This window comes from Schistocerca serialis, chromosome 6 (assembly GCF_023864345.2).
Source record: "Schistocerca serialis cubense isolate TAMUIC-IGC-003099 chromosome 6, iqSchSeri2.2, whole genome shotgun sequence".
NCBI lineage: Eukaryota > Metazoa > Arthropoda > Insecta > Orthoptera > Acrididae > Schistocerca > Schistocerca serialis.
In genome coordinates, this window is record NC_064643.1 from 469,833,514 (window position 1) to 469,855,985 (window position 22,472).

The following is a 22,472-nucleotide window of genomic DNA, read 5'->3' on the forward strand; positions in this document are numbered from 1 at the left end:
TGTAAAATAATAATAATAATTGGTTACTTCTGTGCTAAGTGAATGAGTATAATATGAGTCCAAGAATTTATACATCAGAGAAATACTTTTTTTAAAAAGAATTCTTCCAAAAATTTGAGACGTGTTTATATTCCGCAATTTATTTACGAGCTGTGACAGCAACAAAGTCTAATAGCTTTGACAAGATCATAGTTTACTCGATATAAAATCATGTGTGCACTCATTTATCAGTATTTCGCTTGGTACTACAATAACTGTAGACACAAGTATACATAATACAAGTATGAAAGCGCGTAAATAGAGGAATGTAGTTATTTTCCAGCTACGTTCGGGAAAGACATCCTTTCTATAATTTTTTTCTTAGTGGCGAGTACTTCTCTTTCTGACTTGCCTCACTCAAATTCCTGCACTCTTTCAGTTCCGCCCATGGACTTACGTCAGAATGCGAATGGGCATATTTAACTGCCTGGAATATTTTCTGTAGCAAGGCAGGCTGTAAGGCCATACACGTAGTCAAACCTTGAGGGAAGTAATGAAACAGCTCGTACTCCGTGGTAAAATAGCTTGTAATTTTCTAGAGTTCATGCTACTTTATTCTTGGAACGTTAGCTAAGATATTTGGAAACTGACATACGTAAAAATTATAACACTACTAGTAAAACGTTCTGAGGGGGGCCTGACTTCATAACTCCCATACGACACACACACGCACACACGCAAACAATACGCGCCACCCTGCTTCCGCAACATGATTTTGTCCTCTTATACAGTACCTATTGCAATAAATTTGTGTTTATACGTATACTAGCAGACACGCCAATATTTCACAATTATCTATGGAATTTGGATATACATTTCAATCTCCTTCTTCCCATCTCTTTGTTCATCTTCTCCTCACCCATTCTTGGTCCATCTCCTTTTCCTCCCCCTTCTCTCTGTCCATCACCTCCTGCGGCGTCTCCCTCTGTTTATCTACTCCTGCGTCTCTGTCCATCTCTTCCGCTCGCTTCTCTTTGTCCGTCTCCTTCTTCTCAGTCTCTATGTCCATTTCCTCCCTCCGCCCTCTCTGCCCACCCCCCTTCCATCACCTCTATGACCTTGAGCCTCGTTTATTGTTACTGCGAATTCATATTCCGTAGCACTATTGTAATCAAGCCGATAATCCATATACACTTTTCTGTTTTATGTAAAAACCGACTGCGAGGAAGAAAACGAAATTATACCTTATTGCGTAAACAGTTTTTTAAAAATTGTACTTAATGAGGAAGAATATATACGGGAGATACAATTTGCATGTGAGAAAGAAAATAATACCGCACATTCTCATATCAGAACCCAGCTCAGTACTTTGTTGTTTAAAAAAAATATGTAGACCATGTCCGTTAGAATGTCTATTAGAGTATCGTGTAAAAATTTGAAGTAAATCAGTCAAGAATTCTTCAAGATTTTTGGCAAAGACGTGTGTGTATGTGTGTAGCCTATGTTCATCCGCATATTCATTAGAGTATCGTGTAAAAATCTGAAGTACATCGGTCAAGAACTTTTCGGAATTTTTAGCAATACATTTTCCCCTCTGTATGTCTTATGTCAGTCTGAATGTTTATTATTATATGTATGTGGGTGTGTGTGTGGGTGAGTGGGTGTTGGGGGGGGGGGGCAGTCTACGTCCGGCCGCTTGTTTATTATAGTATCGTTTAAAAATCTGAAGTAAATCCGTCTAGAACTTCTGTAGGTTTTCGGTAATAGCCTTAAACTACAAATTGCCTTCATCTATAGGCATGGACTATGTACAGTATACATATTAAAAAATTGTAGCCCATGTTGTCCGAAAGTTTATTAGAGTATCGTTTAAAAATCTGAAGTAAATAGGATGAAAACTGAGGTGACAAAACTCATTGACATCCTTTGCTCGGCATAGTGCAACAACTCAGCGTGACTTGGACTCAACAAGCCGCTGGAAGTTCCCTGCATAAACACTGAGACATGACATCTCTATAGCCGTTCATAATTGCGAAAAAGTTGTTGGTGCAGGATTTTTTGCAAGAAATAACCTCTCGATTGTGTCCCATAAATATGAAGACAGTAACTGTTCTCGAAAGAACAGATTACTGTTGTTGACCGTGCAGCTTTTCCCTGGAATAAATGATGACTAACTGAAACCCTCAGCTGCCGACAGGTGTTGTTGACATACCTCGATGCGTACAGCTGAAAATGTGTGCCCCGACCGGGACTCGAACCCGGGATCTCCTGCTTACATGGCAGACGCTCTATCCATCTGAGCCACCGAGATTAGAGCGACTGCAGGGACTTATCCCTTGCACGCTTTCCGTGAGACTCACATTCCCAACTGTCCACAATTCTACGTATGTAATTTACCTTATAGACATCTTCCCATTCACTCATTACTCGCGCACGCTTTGAGATAAGTCCCTGCAGTCGCGCTATTCACCTGTGTCCTCGGTGGCTCAGATGGATAGAGCGTCTGCCATGTAAGCAGGAGATCCCGGGTTCGAGTCCCGGTCGGGGCACACATTTTCAGCTGTCCACATCGAGTTATGTCAACAACACCTGTCGGCAGCTGAGGGTTTCAGTTAGTCATCATTTGTCCCATAAATGTTCGATGGGATTCATGTCGGGCGATCTGAGTGGCCAAATCATTCGCCCGAATTGTCCAGAATTTTATTCAAACCAACTGTGAACAGTTGTGGCCCGCTAACACAGCGCATTGATATCCATAAAAATTCCATCGTTGTTTGGGAATAGCTGCAAATGTTCTCCAAGTAACCAAACATACCCATTTATAGTCATTGACCGGTTCAGTTGGACCAGAGGACCCACTCCAATTCATGTAATACAGTAGGGCTGCCATCGAAGAAGAATAACTGACAAGGGACACTACTCAGTCTGTGTCATACCAAGATTTGGGTGACGGGGGTCGTGCTCGGATCGTCAAAGTTGTCGAGCCGACCGCTCTCGTAAAGCGGGAAATCTGGGTTCGAATCCTAGTCTGGCACAAGTCTTCATCTGGCGGAACTGGATTGCCCCATTGCAACAAAAGTCGAAAGTTTCCTACATGAGACTAATTTGTTATACACTCCTGGAAATTGAAATAAGAACACCGTGAATTCATTGTTCCAGGAAGGGGAAACTTTATTGACACATTCCTGGGGTCAGATACATCACATGATCACACTGACAGAACCACAGGCACATAGACACAGGCAACAGAGCATGCACAATGTCGGCACTAGTACAGTGTATATCCACCTTTCGCAGCAATGCAGGCTGCTATTCTCCCATGGAGACGATCGTAGAGATGATGGATGTAGTCCTGTGGAACGGCTTGCCATGCCATTTCCACCTGGCGCCTCAGTTGGACCAGCGTTCGTGCTGGACGTGCAGACCGCGTGACACGACGCTTCATCCAGTCCCAAACATGCTCAATGGGGGACAGATCCGGAGATCTTGCTGGCCAGGGTACTTGACTTACACCTCCTAGAGCACGTTGGGTGGCACGGGATACATGCGGACGTGCATTGTCCTGTTGGAACAGCAAGTTCCCTTGCCGGTCTAGGAATGGTAGAACGATGGGTTCGATGACGGTTTGGATGTACCGTGCACTATTCAGTGTCCCCTCGACGATCACCAGTGGTGTACGGCCAGTGTAGGAGATCGCTCCCCACACCATGATGCCGGGTGTTGGCCCTGTGTGCCTCGGTCGTATGCAGTCCTGATTGTGGCGCTCACCTGCACGGCGCCAAACACGCATACGACCATCATTGGCACGAAGGCAGAAGCGACTCTCATCGCTGAAGACGACACGTCTCCATTCGTCCCTCCATTCACGCCTGTCGCGACACCACTGGAGGCGGGCTGCACGATGTTGGGGCGTGAGCGGAAGAGGGCCTAACGGTGTGCGGGACCGTAGCCCAGCTTCATGGAGACGGTTGCGAATGGTCCTCGCCGATACCCCAGGAGCAACAGTGTTCCTAATTTGCTGGGAAGTGGCGGTGCGGTCCCCTACGGCACTGCGTAGGATCCTACGGTCTTGGCGTGCATCCGTGCGTCGCTGCGGTCCGGTCCCAGGTCGACGGGCACGTGCACCTTCCTCCGACCACTGGCGACAACATCGATGTACTGTGGAGACCTCACGCCCCACGTGTTGAGCAATTCGGCGGTACGTCCACCCGGCCTCCCGCATGCCCACTATACGCCCTTGCTCAAAGTCCGTCAACTGCACATACGGATCACGTCCACGCTGTCGCGGCATGCTACCAGTGTTAAAGACTGCGATGGAGCTCCGTATGCCACGGCAAACTGGCTGACACTGACGGCGGCGGTGCACAAATGCTGCGGTTCCTGGTGTGTCCGCTGTGCCGTGCGTGTGATCATTGCTTGTACAGCCCTCTCGCAGTGTCCGGAGCAAGTATGGTGGGTCTGACACACCGGTGTCAATGTGTTCTTTTTTCCATTTCCAGGAGTGTATTTCACAACCAATCAATTAAATACTAACGACTTTCAGGAAGCACTTTTTTGGAAATTTGTGGTAAGGTCTTATGGGGCCAAACTGCTGAGATCTTCGGTCCCTAGGCCTACACACAACTTAATCTAACTTACGCTGTGGACAACACACACACCCATGCCCGAGGGAGGACTCGAACCTCCGACGGGGGGAGCCGCACGGACCGTGACAAGGCGCCTTAGACTTTTAGGAATATGCTGCGTGTTGACATTAGTCTTTTCGTTTACAATGACCACTAGCATCAGCAGTCAGAACAGTAAATTTTTTTCTGCATATTTCAGAAAGAACGCAAAACGGCAGTTTCCTAAGAAGCTCAGACTGTGCCCCAACAGATTACGCCATAGTCATTATCGCTCTTACTGTACAGTAGACTCAATGAAGCTCATATTTACTTGAAAAATAGTTCTCCGTAGTCATTAGTACAGAAATCACTGGTTATCGCTGAATTTTTTGTATAACCTGTTTCACTGAATACCAAGAAACTTCAGACCATCCTTGTAACTGTCGTACTTGGGAAAGAAGTTCACATAATTTCGTAATTGACACCATGTCTCAGGAACCGTGATGTCAGTTGTTATAAAGAATGAGTGATCAACGTCAGGATAATTATTTCTTTTATTAATGATTCCGGGTTTCGACCTGCCTCGCAAATCACCTTCAGATCTGAAATCACAAAGGGTAATTTATTAGCAGTAGTAAAAATGACATCAAACAGTTTTATGTCTTTTTTATTACCGCTGACAAATCACCCCGAGTGACGCCAGATGTAAAGGTGATCTGCGGGGCAGTTCGAAATCGTTAATCATTAATAATAGAAATAGTGATGCAGACAGTATTTTTTCATTTATTATTCACAGAATTATTCCGTCAACAATTTGAGTGTTTTTTGTTGTACTTCTCCACTGGATAATCCATGTGTTAATTTAAACAGTCACTGCTTCCAAACACATACCTTAAAGTCACGCACTCTGCCTCGCTTTCAGTTGTAATGTACTACCAGCAGGCCATCTAGCACAACGACTGTGCGTCGGGCAGCTTCTCATAAGCCACCCATTTCTGTGGTCAGTGCCAAGCGACGCTTGAGGTGATGCAAATAGCGGTCCAATTGAACAGTGGATGACTGTAATGATTGATTTGGAGTTAAAAATCATGCTGTGCCGACGGAAGGGTTTCGGTTTGACGAATACCTGGAGAATAACACCTGTCATCTTGTGTAGCGCCTACAGTGAAATGCGGAGGAGATGATGTTACTGTATGGGGGTGTTTTTCGTGGTTAGCCTGTGCTCGACTTATTGTGCTAAAAAAAACGCTTAATGCAGAAGGATACAACTCATTTTACAGCATTGTGTACCGCTTACAGTAGAGGCGATGATTGTTCCAGCATGACAACGCACCTTGTTACAAAGCAGCATCAGTGGGGCAGTGGTTTGTGGACAGTGGCATTCTTGAAGTGGACTGTCCTGCCCAGAGTCCCGATCTGAACCCAATGGAAACTTTTTGTGATGAGTTAGAACGCCAGTCTCCATCAATACTACCTTCTCTGGTTTCGGATCTTGTGGAAGAATTAGGTGCCACTCCTCCGCAGACATTCGAACGGTGAACACACCCCATTTAATGTCCAATAATAGATGTCCGGATGCTTTTGATCAGACTGTGTATATCTCCTACAATATCGAATCCGAATAGCTCATTGTTTCTCCCTTCGTTGGGACTGTGGTGTCACCGCCAGACACCACACTTGCTAGGTGGTAGTTTTAAATCGGCCGCGGTCCATTAGTACATGTCGGACCCGCGTGTCGCCACTGTGTGATCGCAGACCGAGCGCCACCACAAGGCAGGTCTCGAGATACGGGATAGCACTCGCCCTATTGTACGGACGACTTTGCTAGCGACTACACTGACGAAGCCTCGCTCCTTTGCCGAGCAGATAGTTAGAATAGCCTTCAGCTAAGTCCATGGCTACGACCTAGCAAGGCGCCATTAGCCTTACATAGCAATTGATACTTATCGTATAAAGCATGTCTTATCAAGAACGATGTATACAACAAGGATGGATTAAAGTTAAGTATTCCAAAAACTACGTACTTTTCTTTATAGCATTCATTACGTATCCTGTTTCAGACTCACGCCATCCTTCGTGTGTTTATAGCGTGCATTGCGGTCCCCTCAAATCACACTGTGTCGGCACTTCTGTCGACACATCAGGGACAATTAAAATCGCTCAAAAGAGGAAAGGCCGCTGGACCTGATAGGATACCAGTTCGATTTTACACAGAGTACGCGAAGGAACTTGCCCCTCTTCTTGCAGCGGTGTACCGTAGGTCTCTAGAAGAGCGTAGCGTTCAAAAGATTGGAAAAGGGCACAGGTCATTCCCGTTTTCAAGAAGGGACGTCGAACAGATGTGCAGAACTATAGACCTATATCTCTAACGTCGATCAGTTGCAGAATTTTGGAACACGTATAATGTTCGAGTATAATGACATTTCTGGAGATTATAAATCTACTCTGTACGAATCAGCATGGGTTTCGAAAAAGACGATCGTGTGAAACCCAGCTCGCGCTATTCGTCCACGAGATTCAGAGGGCCATAGACACGGGTTCACAGGTAGATGTCGTGTTTCTTGACTTCCGCAAGGCGTTTGATACAGTTCCCCACAGTCGTTTCATGAACAAAATAAGAGCATGTGGACTATCAGACCAATTGTGTGATAACAGAACGCAGCATGTCATTCTCAATGGAGAGAAGTCTTCCGAAGTAAGAGTGATTTCGGGTGTGCCGCAGGGGAGTGTTGTGGGACCGTTGCTGTTCATAATGTATATAAATGATCTTGTGGATAACATCGGAAGTTCACTGAGGCTTTTTGCGTATGCTGCTGTAGTATATCGAGAGGTTGTAACAATGGAAAATTGTATTGAAATGCAGGAGGATCTGCAACGAATTGACGCATGGTGCAGGGAATGGCAATTGAATCTCAATGCAGACAAGGGTAATGTGCTGCGAATACATAAAAAGAAAGACCCTTTATCATTTAGCTACAATATAGCAGGTCAGCAACTGGAAGCAGTTAATTCCATAAATTATCTGGGAGTAGGTATTAGGAGTGATTTAAAATGGAATGACCATATAAAATTAATCGTCGGTAAAGCAGATGCCAGACTGAGATTCATTGGAAGAATCCTAAGGAAATGCAATACGAAAACAGAGGAAGTAGGTTACACTGCACTTGTTCGTCCACTGCTTGAGTACTACTCACCGGTGTTGGATCCGTACCAGACAGGGTTGATAGAAGAGATAGAGAAGATCCAACGGAGAGCAGCGCGCTTCGTTACAGGAACATTTAGTAATCGCGAAAGCGTTACGGAGATGATAGATGAACTCCAGTGGAAGACTGCAAGAGAAACGCTCAGTAGCTCGGTACGGGCTTTTGTTGAAGTTTCGAGAACATACCTTCACCGAGGAGTCAAGCAGTATATTGCTCCTTCCTACGTATATCTCGCGAAGAGACCATGAGGATAAAACCAGAGAGATTAGAGCCCACACTGAGGCATACCTACAATCCTTCTTTCCACGAACATTAAGTGACTGGTATAGAAGGGAGAACCGATAGAGGTACTCAAAGTACCCTCCGTCACACACCGTCAGGTGGCTTGCGGAGTATGTAGATGTAGATGTAGACCTGGCCAGCTGCTGGGCCTGTGGTAGCTGGGTTGAGTTGTTTGGGGTAGGAGACCAGACGGCGAGTTCATCGGTCTCATCGGATTAGGGAAGGGCGCGGACGGAAGTCAAAGGAACCATCCCGGCATTTGCCTGGAGCGATTTAGGGAAATCACGGAAAACCTAAATCAGGATGGCCGGACGCGGTATTGAACCGTCGTCCTCCCGAATGCGAGTCCAGTGTGCTAGCCACTGCGCAACTTCGCTCGGTGTGGTAGCTGGCTTCACTTTCCAAGGCATTAATGTTCTCATATGAAGTTTTTTTGAATATATCGAATAGGAGAATTTTAATAATTTTTAATTGTAATTCCATATTAATATAATATTAATGCAAGAATCCCAGCACTTTGCCCCATGTCTCACCTTACACTCAGGGTTTCAAAATTTACTCTCTAGACAACATTTATTGGGTTTATAGAACTAAGCGTAAGAAATTTTATAGATTCTGAGAAGAGAATACATAACCTTTGAAACATAATTTTCAGGAAATGCAATTTAAAGTTCAACCTAACGTTTTTCTCTTATGTCTTGAGAAAGCTTGTACTTAGGGTCTTCTTTTCCTTTAATGCTTCTCTTCTGGTTTCTTGTTTTCTGCCTTCTTTCCTTTATCAGGTTTTCGGGTGACTTCAGCTGCAGACAGGCGCTGTAAGTCTATTTTTCTCAAGATGTTTTGAGTGAAATTTTCTGTCTTAAAGCCCGTTCTATCTAATACCTACATCCTCCCTACTTTCCCCATCATTAAATACAAGAACTGCGTCATAAGTTGCAATTCTGACAACTGTAGCAGATGAAAACGTCTCAAAACAAGAAATACTTCTTCATCAACAAAACAGCTGGTTTATTATTGTTTCTAAGACACGGAACAGTCACAGATGATCTATAAAACCAAAGATTATATATAACAGCCTTCTAGATGCATCCCGCGCACGTTCGCTTGAAAGTAATCCATGGAATCGTTGTCCACCGAACTAGTATTGAAGTCTTGCTTCAAAAAGTGTGCGCTGCAGGAAGGTGGTGTCATACATTTATTTTTGAGACGCTTGGGTTGCGATTTTATCATTGAAAGTTTTGCAACTTATTGTCCAAGAGTTCTACTACTAAATAAAAAAAATTAAAAATCGACATTTTCGGTCAATTCCAGTAGCGTCCCTCCTTAAAAGTTTCATAGTTACCCAGTTAATATTTTTTTGAAGATAGATTACTGCTGTACGTTAAATGTAAGCATATTTCATTAGTACAGCATAAGTACATATTTTTATATTATTGATGTCAATATGGACGTAGGAAACATTCGAATAACAACTATCAAATCGCTCGGTAGGACCAACTCTTAACAGCCTGTGACTCAATCACAATGGCATTTGTCTCCCTGGTGTAGCACGTTACTGTGTAGCCATGGCAACTGGATGTCGCGTAGGGCTGCATCCCATATAGTTTAAGAATCATATACTTTAAGACGGTCCAAACTTTTTAAACCTTGATATTTCTCCACTTTTTCTGTCATCGAGCGCAAAAACTTGTGTTTTCTAACTTTGGACCTGCAGATGAAGTACAGGCGAAGACACCTGTAATATAGCACGGCCGTTTTCTTCATACTATACTACAGTGGCTGTACGGTGTAAAACTGAATAAAGTCTCAGCAAGACATGACAGGTAAAATCTAAACCTACTGTTGAGATTTGGGAGGGACGTATGACAAAATTCACGGGTACATATAAATTAATGTAACATTTATTGTTTGACACATTACTGAACCAAATTTTGCACGTGTTGTCACTATGTTATTGGATATAATATGGAGTTTTTTTCAATTTTTTTGAAATAATTTGATCAGGTTGTTTGTGTATACTTTTAGAACACATTTTCTCAAAAATTAGTATACTTATCAGTCAGTAATTAGATAAACCAATTTATGTACCAGTTTTTTAAAACCAAACTTAGAATTCCCGGAACAATGTTTTAAATTTGTGTGTATGATTTATAACAATTTTTATTTCACAAATGTTTAAAAAACTTGACAGTAATGCACTCTGAAAAATTTTATACTACAGAAAGTAGTGTTATAGTATGTAACAAATTTCCCCTTTTTATCTGCAATGGTTCAGCAGAAAATCTTCCTTATCTAATGAAAAATGCAAGTTTCGGGAGGCACAGAAAAAATATGTTATTAGGATTTATGCCAGAAACAAGTACCTTGATCTTTTTAGTCTTCGTGTAGCTCTTTTATTCTAGTCTGATCCTTCTAGCGTGCCGTTTTGGCAATGTCTTTCACTAACATTTAAGAACTAGCAATACAAGCATCATCAATCTTCTTCGACAGATTTACAGTATAGTACCTGCATCAAATCCTAGTCTCATAAGGGTCCTAATCCTTTCAGTGTTACCCTCACTGAACACCAGGCAAGCGTCATATGACGAAATCTTAACAACAATAAATGAATGAAATGTTGTCTTCGTGCGTCTCTTCTGAATAAGGTTCTTAAAACTTTTTTTCGCATTTTGTGTTCCACCATAAGTGCATTTTGTTAATAAATAGTAATTAGTCGCAGCTTTCTATACTGTACTGTCTTCTCTAATGGCAGGAAATGACAAAATATCGCAAACAAGGACAGAGTAGTGTAGAAAAAGGGGCGTGCACTGTGCGTTCGTTGAAACACGATGGCTTTTGCACCATTTGTAAAGTGAATTAAACTCTGAAACCTGAAGATAATATGTTGCAGATCCAACTGGTGACAAAAAGTTTCGCTATTTTTGATCAGTTTTTCATATATTCCCCTTACGATGAGTGCAAGCGAAGGGACTGACTTTGTGGTAACTGGGAAAGGGTACCGAGCAAGTATAATGCAACATTGTTCATACTGTACTAGCTATTTGAACTATCCCTTTCTGTAACTCATTAAGAGCTATATAAGGAAGCGACTGATACGATATCGGGGACTCTATTTCTGAATTTTTCTGTAAACATTCACGTCCCCCAAGACTGCAAAATAATGCCGAAACCGCTACCACAGCAAGATACAGTATAGTAATTTCTCGCGAACAAATTGACAACCAAATAATTTAGTATTTATTGAAACCAGTGTGTTACCCCTTGCGTGCGACTGAGTGGAATCATAGACAATCATTTCAAGAAATATGAGCCGTTCAGCTTGTTTTTATCAAATTCTTTTGCGATGCTTTTCTGCGCCTTCAGACTTCCGGGACAATTCGGTTGTTCTCTCGAAATTTACCCGTCAAAGGATTCCTTATGCAGCGAGCAAGAGGCCATTTAGACTATTGCGCGTTGCCGTAGGGCTCTTTTCGAGAGTAGTGCCCGTGGGTTGTGTGGTGGCTCCCCGTGAGGGTCCGCGAATGACGCGGACTGCGACGACAGACGCCGGGGCATTCGGCTGTGGTGCGTCTAAGCTGTCTGTTACTTGCGTAGTAGCGTGTGCTCTGGCTTGCCATTGCTAGAGGCAGGTGTGCCTCGAAGATCCCTATTAGCGTCCAGGAGAACCAATCAGGAGACTGTTTGTTATTTTGGAATTCTGTAGGGCGGACTCTTGTGGAGCCTGCAATGAATTAGTGACATTGTGGCAGACTATTGTGGGAGTCTTGTCAATTATTCGTACTCTGCTATCCTGTCGCCACCGTGTTAATACTACCTGATCTGCAGAGCTAAGTCATGTGCCGGTGCGTTTTTTGTACCGAGTCCTCCAGAAAGATGCGAGAATTTTTTGTACTACTTATAGAGTTCCCGCACCTCGGTTACATCTGAAAATGGAGTTATGTTTATTCTTACGTCAACCTTTGAACAGTGCTGAGACATATGTGTATTTAATCTTTAAATTTTGAAGTGTTCACTAGCTGAAGTTATGTAATTAATGTTGCTCTTCTTAAAATCTATTCACTGCAGTTAACTTTGCTATATCACGTTTTGAAAATTTTGGTGATACGAAGCCCACGCCTACTACAGTAGTACAAGTTTATATGTCAACTAGCTCTGCAGATGACGAAGAAATTGAAGAAATGTATGATGAAATAAAGGAAATTATTCAGATTGTGAAGGGAGGCGAAAATTTAATAGTCATGGGTGACTGGAATTCGGCAGTAGGAAAAGGGAGAGAAGGAAACGCAGTAGGTGAATATGGATTGGGGGGAAGAAATGAAAGAGGAAGCCGGTTGTACAGAGTTTCAGGGAGAGCATAAGGGAACAATTGACAGGAATTGGGGAAAGAAATACAGTAGAAAAAGAATGGGTAGCTTTGAGGGATGAAGTAGTGAAGGCAGCAGAGGATCAAGTAGATAAAAAGACGAGGGCTAGTAGAAATCCTTGGGTGACAGAAGAAATTCTGAATTTAATTGATGAAAGGAGAAAGTATAAAAATGCAGTAAATGAAGCAGGCAAAAAGGAATACAAACGTCTCAAAAATGAGATCGACAGGATGGCTAAGCAGGCATGGCTAGAGGACAAATGTAAGGATGTAGAGGCTTATCTCACTAGGGGTACGATAGATACAGCCTACAGGAAAATTAAAGAGACCTTCAGAGAAAAGAGAACCACTTGTATGAATATCAAAAGCTCAGATGGAAACCCAGCTCTAAGCAAAGAAGGGAAAGCAGGAAGGTGGAAGGAGTATATAGAGGGTCTATACAAGGGCGATGTACTTCAGGACAAGATTATGGAAATGGAAGAGGATGTAGATGAAGATGAAATGGGAAATATAATACTGCGTGAAGAGTTTGACAGAGCACTGAAAGACCTGAGTCGAAACAAGGCCCCGGGAGTAGACTACATTCCATTAGAACTACTGACAGCCTTGGGAGAGCCAGTCCTGACGAAACTCTACCATCTGGTGAGCAAGATGTATGAAACAGGCGAAATACCCTCAGACTTCAAGAAGAATATAATAATTCCAATCCCAAAGAAAGAAGGTGTTGACAAATGTGAAAATTACCGAACTATCAGTTTAATAAGTCACGGCTGCAAAATACTAACGCTAATTCTTTACAGACGAGTGGAAAAATTAGTAGACGCCGACCTCGGAGAAGATCAGTTTGGATTCCGTAGAAATGTTGGGACACGTGAGGCAATACTGACCCTACGACTTATCTTAGAAGCTAGATTAAGGAAAGGCAAACCTACGTTTCTAGCATTTGTAGACTTAGAGAAAGCTTTTGACAATGTTGACTGGAATACGCTCTTTCAAATTCTGAAGGTGGCAGGGGTAAAATACAGGGAGCGAAAGGCTATTTACAATTTATACAGAAACCAGATGGCAGTTATAAGAATCGAGGGACATGAAAGGGAAGCAGTGGTTGGGAAGGGAGTGAGACAGGGTTGTAGTCTCTCCCCGATGTTATTCACTCTGTATTTTGAGGAAGCAGTGAAGGAAACAAAAGAAAAATTCGGAGTAGGTATTAAAATCCATGGAGAAGAAATAAAAACTTTGAGGTTCGCCGATGACATTGTAATTCTGTCAGAGACAGCAAAGGACTTGGAAGAACAGTAGAATGCAATGGATAGTGTCTTGAAAGGAGGGTATAAGATGAACATCAACAAAAGCAAAACGAGGATAATGGAATGTAGTCGAATTAAATCGGGTGATGCTGAGGGAATTAGGTTAGGAAATGAGACACTTAAAGTAGTAAAGGAATTTTGCTATTTGGGGAGCAAAATAACTGATGATGGTCGAAGTAGAGAGGATATAAAATGTAGCCTGGCAATGGCAAAGAAAGCGTTTCTGAAGAAGAGGAATTTGTTAACATCGAGTATAGATTTAAATGTCAGGAAGCCATTTCTGAAAGTATTTGTATGGAGTGTAGCCATGTATGGAAGTGAAACATGGAGGATAAATAGTTTGGACAAGAAGAGAATAGAAGCTTTCGAAATGTGGTGCTACGTAAGTATGCTGAAGATTAGATGGGTAGATCACATAACTAATGAGGAAGTATTGAATAGGATTGGGGAGAAGAGAAGTTTGTGGCACAACTTGACTAGAAGAAGGGATCGGTTGGTAGGACATGTTTTGAGGCACCAAGGGATCACCAATTTAGTTTTGGAGGGCAGCGTGGAGGGTAAAAATCGTAGAGGGAGACCAAGAGATGAATACACTAAGCAGATTCAGAAGGATATAGGTTGCAGTAGGTACTGGGAGATGAAGAAGCTTGCACAGGATAGATTAGCATGGAGAGCTGCATCAAACCAGTCTCAGGACTGAAGACCACAACAACAACAGTGATTTATACGGCAGTTGCAACTGCATTCTTCTGGAATTGAATCACGTCAAAATTCGCGAAAGTTCAGCTAAGTTTTCTAACTCAGACCTTAAATTGTTTAATTGTAACAGAAAGTTCTGTGAAACTGATGTCAGTCTTGAAACTTTCTTTTTCTGAGTCATAGTCAGTGTGTGAAACTTTCAATTTGAATATGACTGCATGTGCGTTGCATTCAAACTGTTAAGCTGCTATTCTTGTAGCATGGTATCATTAGAAACTATAATATGATGTGAAGGTATGTGACGTTCAATTGCGAGGGAAAACTAAGTTTTGAGTTTTCATATTTAAACCTAATGTTCGTGTAATAAATTATTTTTTGGCAGTATATAAAAAATATTTTGGGTCCGGCACCTTACCGCTTTCTCCCCTCGTCTATCACTACAAAATATGCCCTTCATTTAAAATTAATAAAAAGTTTATCTCAGATTTCAGTAGGAGGCAAGTGCCCCTTCTTTCCCCGTTTGCGGACGCCTACGGGGTCTGACAGCAATATGGTGACAGTGTGCTGATTCCATATCTGCTAAATAAGTGGGGGGGATAGCAGCTCACAAGCTATTGTTTAGGCTGGTCATAGAAAGAGACTCAGAAACATAGAAATGCTGACAAAAATTGCATGTATTCTTCACGACTTTCAGTGCATGACCTGTGATGTGAAGAATGTATAGAATTCCATGGAGTGCGGGAGACATCAGAAAAAGAGTTGTGCCAGTGTTTCGCTACGCAGGGAGAGTTTACCTGTATAATGCGACGTGGTTTGATGCAGCGATAGTATCCACGCCGGCGTCCCAAGCGGAGGCTCAAATTCACGGAGATGGTCGTATCAGACGCCCTCTTTGTAACACTGTCCGCCTACAAGTGACCTCTTGCTCTACCACAAACACTGTTGGCTTTTATTAGGGGGGCTGACTTCAGAGAATCTGATGCACTGTCCCCCTCCCCCCACCTCACTTCTTCCCACTCACTCGCCAATTGCGAAGCCACTTGGGCCATAGGCACGCTCCTCCCATGCGAACGACAGAAGAATTTGTTTCTGCTAAGTTTCCTGGTAAAGTCGATTTTCCACGAGCCCTGCGTCTGACATTATCTCTAAGAAATAGCAGTACCTGTGTTATTGACAAGTACGAGCCGAAGCAGAAGGCACTGCAGCGACTACAGCCGTCAAGAAATGCAGGAAATGTATTGAGTACATGGACCACCATTGGTTGTATATTGGAATGATGATGGTGAAAGTTTGTACCACACCGCGGTTCGAAGTCGGGTTTCCCGCTTTACGCGAGCAGTCGCTGTAAGCGCTTCGGCTATTCGAGTAATAATCGCAGGCAGACCAAAACATCTACATGTCGTCGTCTTTGTGTCACAACCTGCACTCGTACTTTACTTACCCGTCCAGGAAGGACATCCTTATTGAGAATCGAAGGCCTGGCGTGAATGTTCAAAAAACATTCCGTCGTATTTCTTAATAACAAAGGCACTGCTATTTCGTATTTATTCGCCAAGACCAGGCCCTCGACTGACAAAAAATGGTGAAAACGGCTCTAAGCACTATGGGACTTAACATCTGAGGTCATCAGTCCCCTAGACTTGGAACTACTTAAACCTAACTAACCTAAGGACATCGCACACATCCATGCCCAAGGCAGGATTCGAACCTGCGACCGTAGCAGCAGCGCGATTCCGGGCTGAAGCGCCTAGAACCGCTCGGCCACAGCGCCTCGACTGACACTCCCACACTACCACACTACCATTCCTTCAACTTTGTGCCTAACTCTTTGGTTTCGAATAAAAATATTCGTATCAACACACGCCTTTCCTTCCTAGAACATGAATTCATTTCTGAGATCTACGTACCCGATGAACAATAATCTATCCTACTATCCTACATCTACCGTTTCAAATAAAGGCTGCAGCTTACCCTTTCCTTGCACAGCTGCAATGCTACCGGCCTCCTTCAGTATACTCCCCGTCTCTTGACCCTTCAGAATACTCATCCAACATCTTTCTTCAAATCAATTCTTCTCCAGTCTCATCTATATCGGAAACCCTTACTTAGAAAATGTTATCACAAGCCCACAGCACCATCATCCTCACAGGATTCAACGGCACACTCATCACTATTAAGCTTCAGATAATATTTTTTATTATTATCAAAGCATATTAAGTATTTTTCGTTGTTTTATTCAAAGGCGGAACCATTTCAACGTGGACGCTGCCATTCCTCCCCCTCCCATTTATTCTGGTGGAATGCGAATAGCAGATAAACAAAAGCAACAAAAAAGTAAACCTCTGCAAGTGTTGTATCCCATAGATCCCTGCACTTTGCAGAGCACAACCAGTTTATAAAAGACATCATATTTACGCCAGTGACTGTAACACTTTCTTTATTTCACGATTGCAATTTCGGCCTTAGGCCATTATCAAGTGAAGATGCTATGGTTATTAGGCCATGTCAACCTAAAATGAGCTGACACATTTATATGTCGTTGTCATTACTATTAGTAGTACAGAACAGTAAATTTTGCCACACTGTCGCAACGTATACGATCGTGTTATGCTCCACAATGATATCTGTGGTTATTTCACGCAGTATTGTTTGTCTGGAGGCACTGATAACTTAACGCAAACACCACTGTGTTGTCCATATCAAGCGGTACTGCCTGAAATTTGGCAGTCTCGGCACACTGTTGACACTGTGGATCTCGGGATATTGAATTCCCTAAGGATTTCCGAAATGGAATGTCCCAAGCGTCTAGCTCCAACTACAAATTCTGCGTTCCGTCTGTTAATTTCCATCGTGCTGCCACAATCACTTTCGGACACCTTTTCACACGAATCATCTAAGTACAAAATGGCTTTTATATCTTGTGTACGGGTTAATACCGCCATGTTGCAATCTCATGACTTCTGTCACCTCGGTGTATGTGGCACGTAAGAGGGCAAAGGCACGAGTGAAAAGCTTCTCCTAAACTCCTGCATCGATTTCAGCCAAAATTGATACGCATATTACATACGATCTGGACAGAAATGCTGTGGAGTAAGAGCCAGCAACATCTTATTGCGATATGGGTGATAACGTGGACAGGGGAACGGACATGAGGAAGTGGACAGAAAGTGAAGTAGGAGGGGAAGATGAACAGAGTGAGGGGAGGAGGGGGAGGAGGAGGAGGAGGAGGAGGAGGAGGAGGAAGTAGAGGGGGAGGAGGAGGAGAGAGAGGGGGAAGGAGGAGGTACAGGAGGGAGGAGGAGAGGGCGTTAGAAGAGGGGAATGGGAAATGAACAAAGGGGGGAAGGAGCAGATGGAGAGAGAGAGGGTCAGGAGGAGATTGCAGAGTGGAGGGTGTAAGAGGTGGATGGAGAGTGGGATAGGGAGGAAATGGAAATAGATGGGGTGGGAGGAGGAGATAGACAGAGAGGGGGAGGAGGAGATGGACTAATAGAAGATTGGAATAAATACATAAAAAGGCAACACCGGGTGCTCAGATAATAACGAAATATAAAGTTTCTTCAGGGTTGAAACTTCCCGGCAGATTCAAACTGTGTGCCGTACGAGACTCGCTCTCGGGGCCTTTGACTTTCGTAGGAAAGTGCTCTAGCGCCTGAGTTACCCATGCACGACTCACAATCCGTCCTCACAGCTTTACCTAGACCAGTACCTCGTCTCCTACCTTCCAGACTTCACACAACCTGTCTTGTGACCTTGCAAGAATAGCTCCTGAAAGATAGGATATTGCGGAGACATGGCTTAGCCACAGCCTGGAGGATGTTTCTTGAATGAAATGTTCACTCTGCAGCGGAGTGTGCGCTGAAGTGAAACTAACTGGCAGATTAAAACTGTGTTCCAAACCGAGACTCGAACTTAAGAAGATTGCCTTTCACAGGCAAGTGCTCTGCCGACAGAGCTCTACAAGCAAGAGTCAGGACCCCTCCTCACAGCTTTTCTTCCGCCAGTATCTCATTTACTACTTTCAAAACTTCATAAAGACTCCCCTGCATCTCCCAAGTTGTGGCTAGGCCATTTCTTCGCATATCCTTTCTTCCAGGAGTGCTAGTTCTGCGTGGTTCGGTGAAGAGCTTCAGTGAAGTTTGGAAGGCAGAAGACGAGGTACTGGAGAAGTATGGCTGTGATGAGGGATTATGATTACTGGAGCACACTACACGCGTACAGTCAGTTACTTCCCATTGGTTCCCCAGTGCGCGAGCACCCCAGACCGTAACACCTGGGATCTCAACATGATCGAAACACAAGATCTCACTTCTCTTGTACCCTAGCTGTACACATTTATAATAAAATATTCGCAAACTCCTTCAATGTTGCTGCTGCCCACCCTTGGAACAAGCTGTCCTGCACTCTGTACACAATGAAGTACCATGCTGCTTTTAGGCACTTCCCTCTGTCACCCTCGTAACGTTATTCCTAAAAATTAACGTATTTGGCCAACTTTTCCTCTGTCAAACAGTAAAGCCAACGCTTCTGTCTTCTCCCAGTTAGGCTCCTTTAGTCTTTTACTTTCCCTATGAATCACGCCACTTCCTTTTCAATTACGTTCATTAGCTATCTAGGTGTACAACGATTTCCCGAAGTGCAAGGGTTGTGTCTTAAATATACCTGGTTCTAGGTATCTATATTCTATAATGGGAATATGTGTAGTGCTGACGAGTTTGTGTCGTCAGATGATGAAGGAGGGAGAGGATAAAATCTGGTACTGTCACATGACTCCTCTTGAACAGCACGGAATGAATCGCCAGACGGCGTATCTAGACTAACGAAGTGTCGTCATCAACAGTTTCACATGCTCTCATTCCGTTTGACAATGCAGATAGGTTTGAAATTTAACCCGCTACACTGTCCCAAAGTCTGGTGTCGTCCCCTTGCCGGCTAGTATTAATGATAATTTCTTCCACCACCAGTATTCGAATCGGCTGCACACGAGTCAAAAGCTGTCAAATAAGCATGCCTTAATGACCTACTGGCCTATGGAGGCGGCTGAGGGAAGTGTGTCCAGGTGCACGGATGTGTTGAGGAGTTTGCAGTAGTCATTGGTAGTCACATGACAGGGCGACTGAAAGGCTGCAAAGAGTCAAGTCATACAAATACCGAGGCGCAATGATCTGTAGGGATAAGAAATGGAACGATCACAAAGACTTAGTCACAAGTAAAGCAAGTGGCAGATTGCTGTGGTACAGTACTGGGGAAAATCGGTCTATAAAGGACATTGCTTGCAAATCACTCGGGCTCCCATCCTAGAACATTGCTCAACAGTGTGGGACCGAACCATATAGATCTAACAGGGGATACTGAATGTATAGAGAGAAGGGCAACACTGTTGCTCTGAGTTTTTTTTTTTTACCTGAAGTAGAGCCTCACAGAGATACTGAAAACACTGAGCAGGTAGACACTTGAAGATGGACGCTAACTATCCCGAGAAAGCCTGCATGCAAAGTTCCAAGCAGCGGCTTTAAATGATGAATCTAGGAATGTACTACAACACGCTACGTGTAGATGCCACAGGAATCTCGAGGACGAGATTGGATTAATTACGACACGGACAGAGGCATTCAAACAGTCATTTTTCCCGCGCTTCGTACGTGAATGGAATGGGAAGAAGCCCTAATATCTGACAGAATGGGAACGACCCTCTGCCATGTACTTTACAGTTGTTTGCAGAATATTGATGTACATGTAGATGTACTGTAAATGTAGAATGGAGTAAGTTTCAAGGGGGTGCACTATCCAAATTGCCGGAACAAAAGCCCAAAAATTCCCGTATTCAGTGTGTTTTCACTCCGTTGTTTCTTGTCATTTCTCAAACGTAGTGCCATACTGGCGTAGAAAAATACCATGATTCAATTTTTAAAAAATTCTAGTGACTGTTTTATTCAATTGTCATTCAAGCGACATTCGGTAACGGAAGCGATTAAGGTCCTCGAAAGCATACTACTTTTGTCTGAACCATTTTACACAACTGTTTTCTTTCATTCCATCTTATTTCATGGCGTAAATTTAAGATGTGCTCACAAACACTCATTGTAGCTATGTACCCGATACTGATGCTCCTCTCTCCGGAAAATCCACGCAGGAGTGCGGATAGGTCTCGATAACTGAGCATTATGGACTGATATTGACTTTCCTTTTTTATGTTTTCTGACTGGTTTGATGTGGTCCTCCACGAGTTGACCTCGCCTCTTTGTCTCAGGGTAACACTTCTACATGATTTGTGGTGCATCTCCTAATCTCAGTCTTCCATTACCCCTCTTTCCTCTACGGCTTCCTCTAGCACAGCGACGTTATTCCCCGATGCCTTAACACGTGCCCTAATGTCCGGTCCCTTCTTATAGCTAGTGTTTACCAAAAGTTTCTTTGGTCGCCTTTTCTGCAGAGAACATCCTTTTCCTATCAGCGTTATTAATTTTCAGCATCTTTCTGAAACGCCCCATCTCAAAAGCATCTGCTCTTTTCTCTTCTGGTTTTCCTACAGTACATGCTTCACTTCCACGCAAAGTTGTGCTCCACACGCACGTCCTCCAAACTTCGTTTTTAAAGTAAGGCGTATGACATTCGTTGAACTGTTTTCAGTGAGGATTTTTCTCGTTGTCTGTACTAATTTTCTTCGTATATTCTCCTTATTTCCTCCATTATGCACAATTTTGTCTCTAAGGAGGCAGAATTCGTGTAGTATGCGATCTCCAATTTCGATATTAAATTAGTCGCTAATCTCGTTTCTGTCACTTTCCAATAGTTTAGTCTTTCTTTGGTTCGCTTGTAATCCGTATTCTGTGCTCAGGGGTCTATTAATTCCACACAACTGACCATGTAATTTTTCCTAACTTTCGTACACGACAGGAATGTCATGAACAAATCTTACGATTGAAATTCTTTTACCTTATATTTTACTCCTATTTCTATTTCTTCGACCCTTTTTTTGGTACCCGTAGTGAACAGTAGAGGAAGAAGACTGTATTCCAGCCTTACGGCCATATTAATCTGTGCACACTTCTCTTGGGCTTCCATTCTTATCTGATTCTTGTACATATAGAGTCCGCCAGAAAATGTATACACTCTTTATCAGGCTCTATCGAGATATCGATATGGTCGTTCGATTTGAGTTACGAGTGTGTTTTAGTATGGTCTTTGGCTCAACAGTTGTTAGTACTTTCATTTCGGTATTGAGAAACAAGATGGCTGGAGCACGCTTGACATTCGAGCAACGAAAGTGTATTGTGAAGTGGTTTTGCAAGTTTGATAATGCTGTTGAAGTGCAACGTCGGTGGAGGCGCGAGTCTGAAACAGAACCGCCAACCTGCCTGACAATTAAACGCATCATTGACAAGTTTGAATTGCATGGAACGATTTATGATATTCACAAAGGAAGATAAAGAAGACAGCGTACAGCTACAAGTTCTGCTTCGTCGGCTCTCGTCTTAGAAACGTTTGTTGATTCCCCACAGAAGTCTCCTGCGCAATGTGCGCTTGAAGTTGTGGTTATCAGTAGAAGTGTACGAAGAATTCTGAAAGCTGCATAGTGGAAGTTTACGTTCCACGATTATTGGACACAATTAATGGTGACGATCCTGATCGCTAAATTCAATTTTGCGAATGGTATCAGCAAATGGTAACTGATGACGAACAATTTGTGACGAAGGTAGTGTGGAGTGACGAGGCACTATTTAAATTTAAGGGAACCGTGAATCGGCATAACAGTGTGTACTGGGCACCGGAAAATCCGCATGTTTATGTGGATAAAGCGGTTAATCTATTAGTGGTTCATGTTTGGTGTGGACTGTCATCTAGGAGCTTAGTAGGACCCTTTTTCTTTGCTGCTACTGTCACTGGAGAAGTGTACCTGGAAATGTTAGGCACATCAATTATGCCTGGTATACGTGCGCTTTATGGAGCTGATGAAGAGGTCTTCTACCAATAGGACGGGGCGCTACCACACACTATCACCTAGCCGTACGAGCTTTCCTGGATGACAATTTTC

At 43.2% G+C, this 22,472-nt stretch overlaps 1 long non-coding RNA gene and 2 other non-coding genes across 3 annotated transcripts in view; 1 reads left to right on the plus strand and 2 right to left on the minus strand.

The window, feature by feature from the left end:
• LOC126485083 (uncharacterized) overlaps nucleotides 1-22,472 on the minus strand; it is a 184,759-nt gene that overhangs the window by 141,761 nt on the left and 20,526 nt on the right. The gene's annotated exons all lie outside the window — the stretch shown is intronic.
• On the minus strand, nucleotides 2,217-2,290 carry Trnat-ugu (transfer RNA threonine (anticodon UGU)). Its single transcript has one exon. It is a non-coding gene; the product is annotated as a tRNA-Thr (tRNA).
• Trnat-ugu (transfer RNA threonine (anticodon UGU)) lies at nucleotides 2,455-2,528 on the plus strand. The gene has a single exon. It is a non-coding gene; the product is annotated as a tRNA-Thr (tRNA).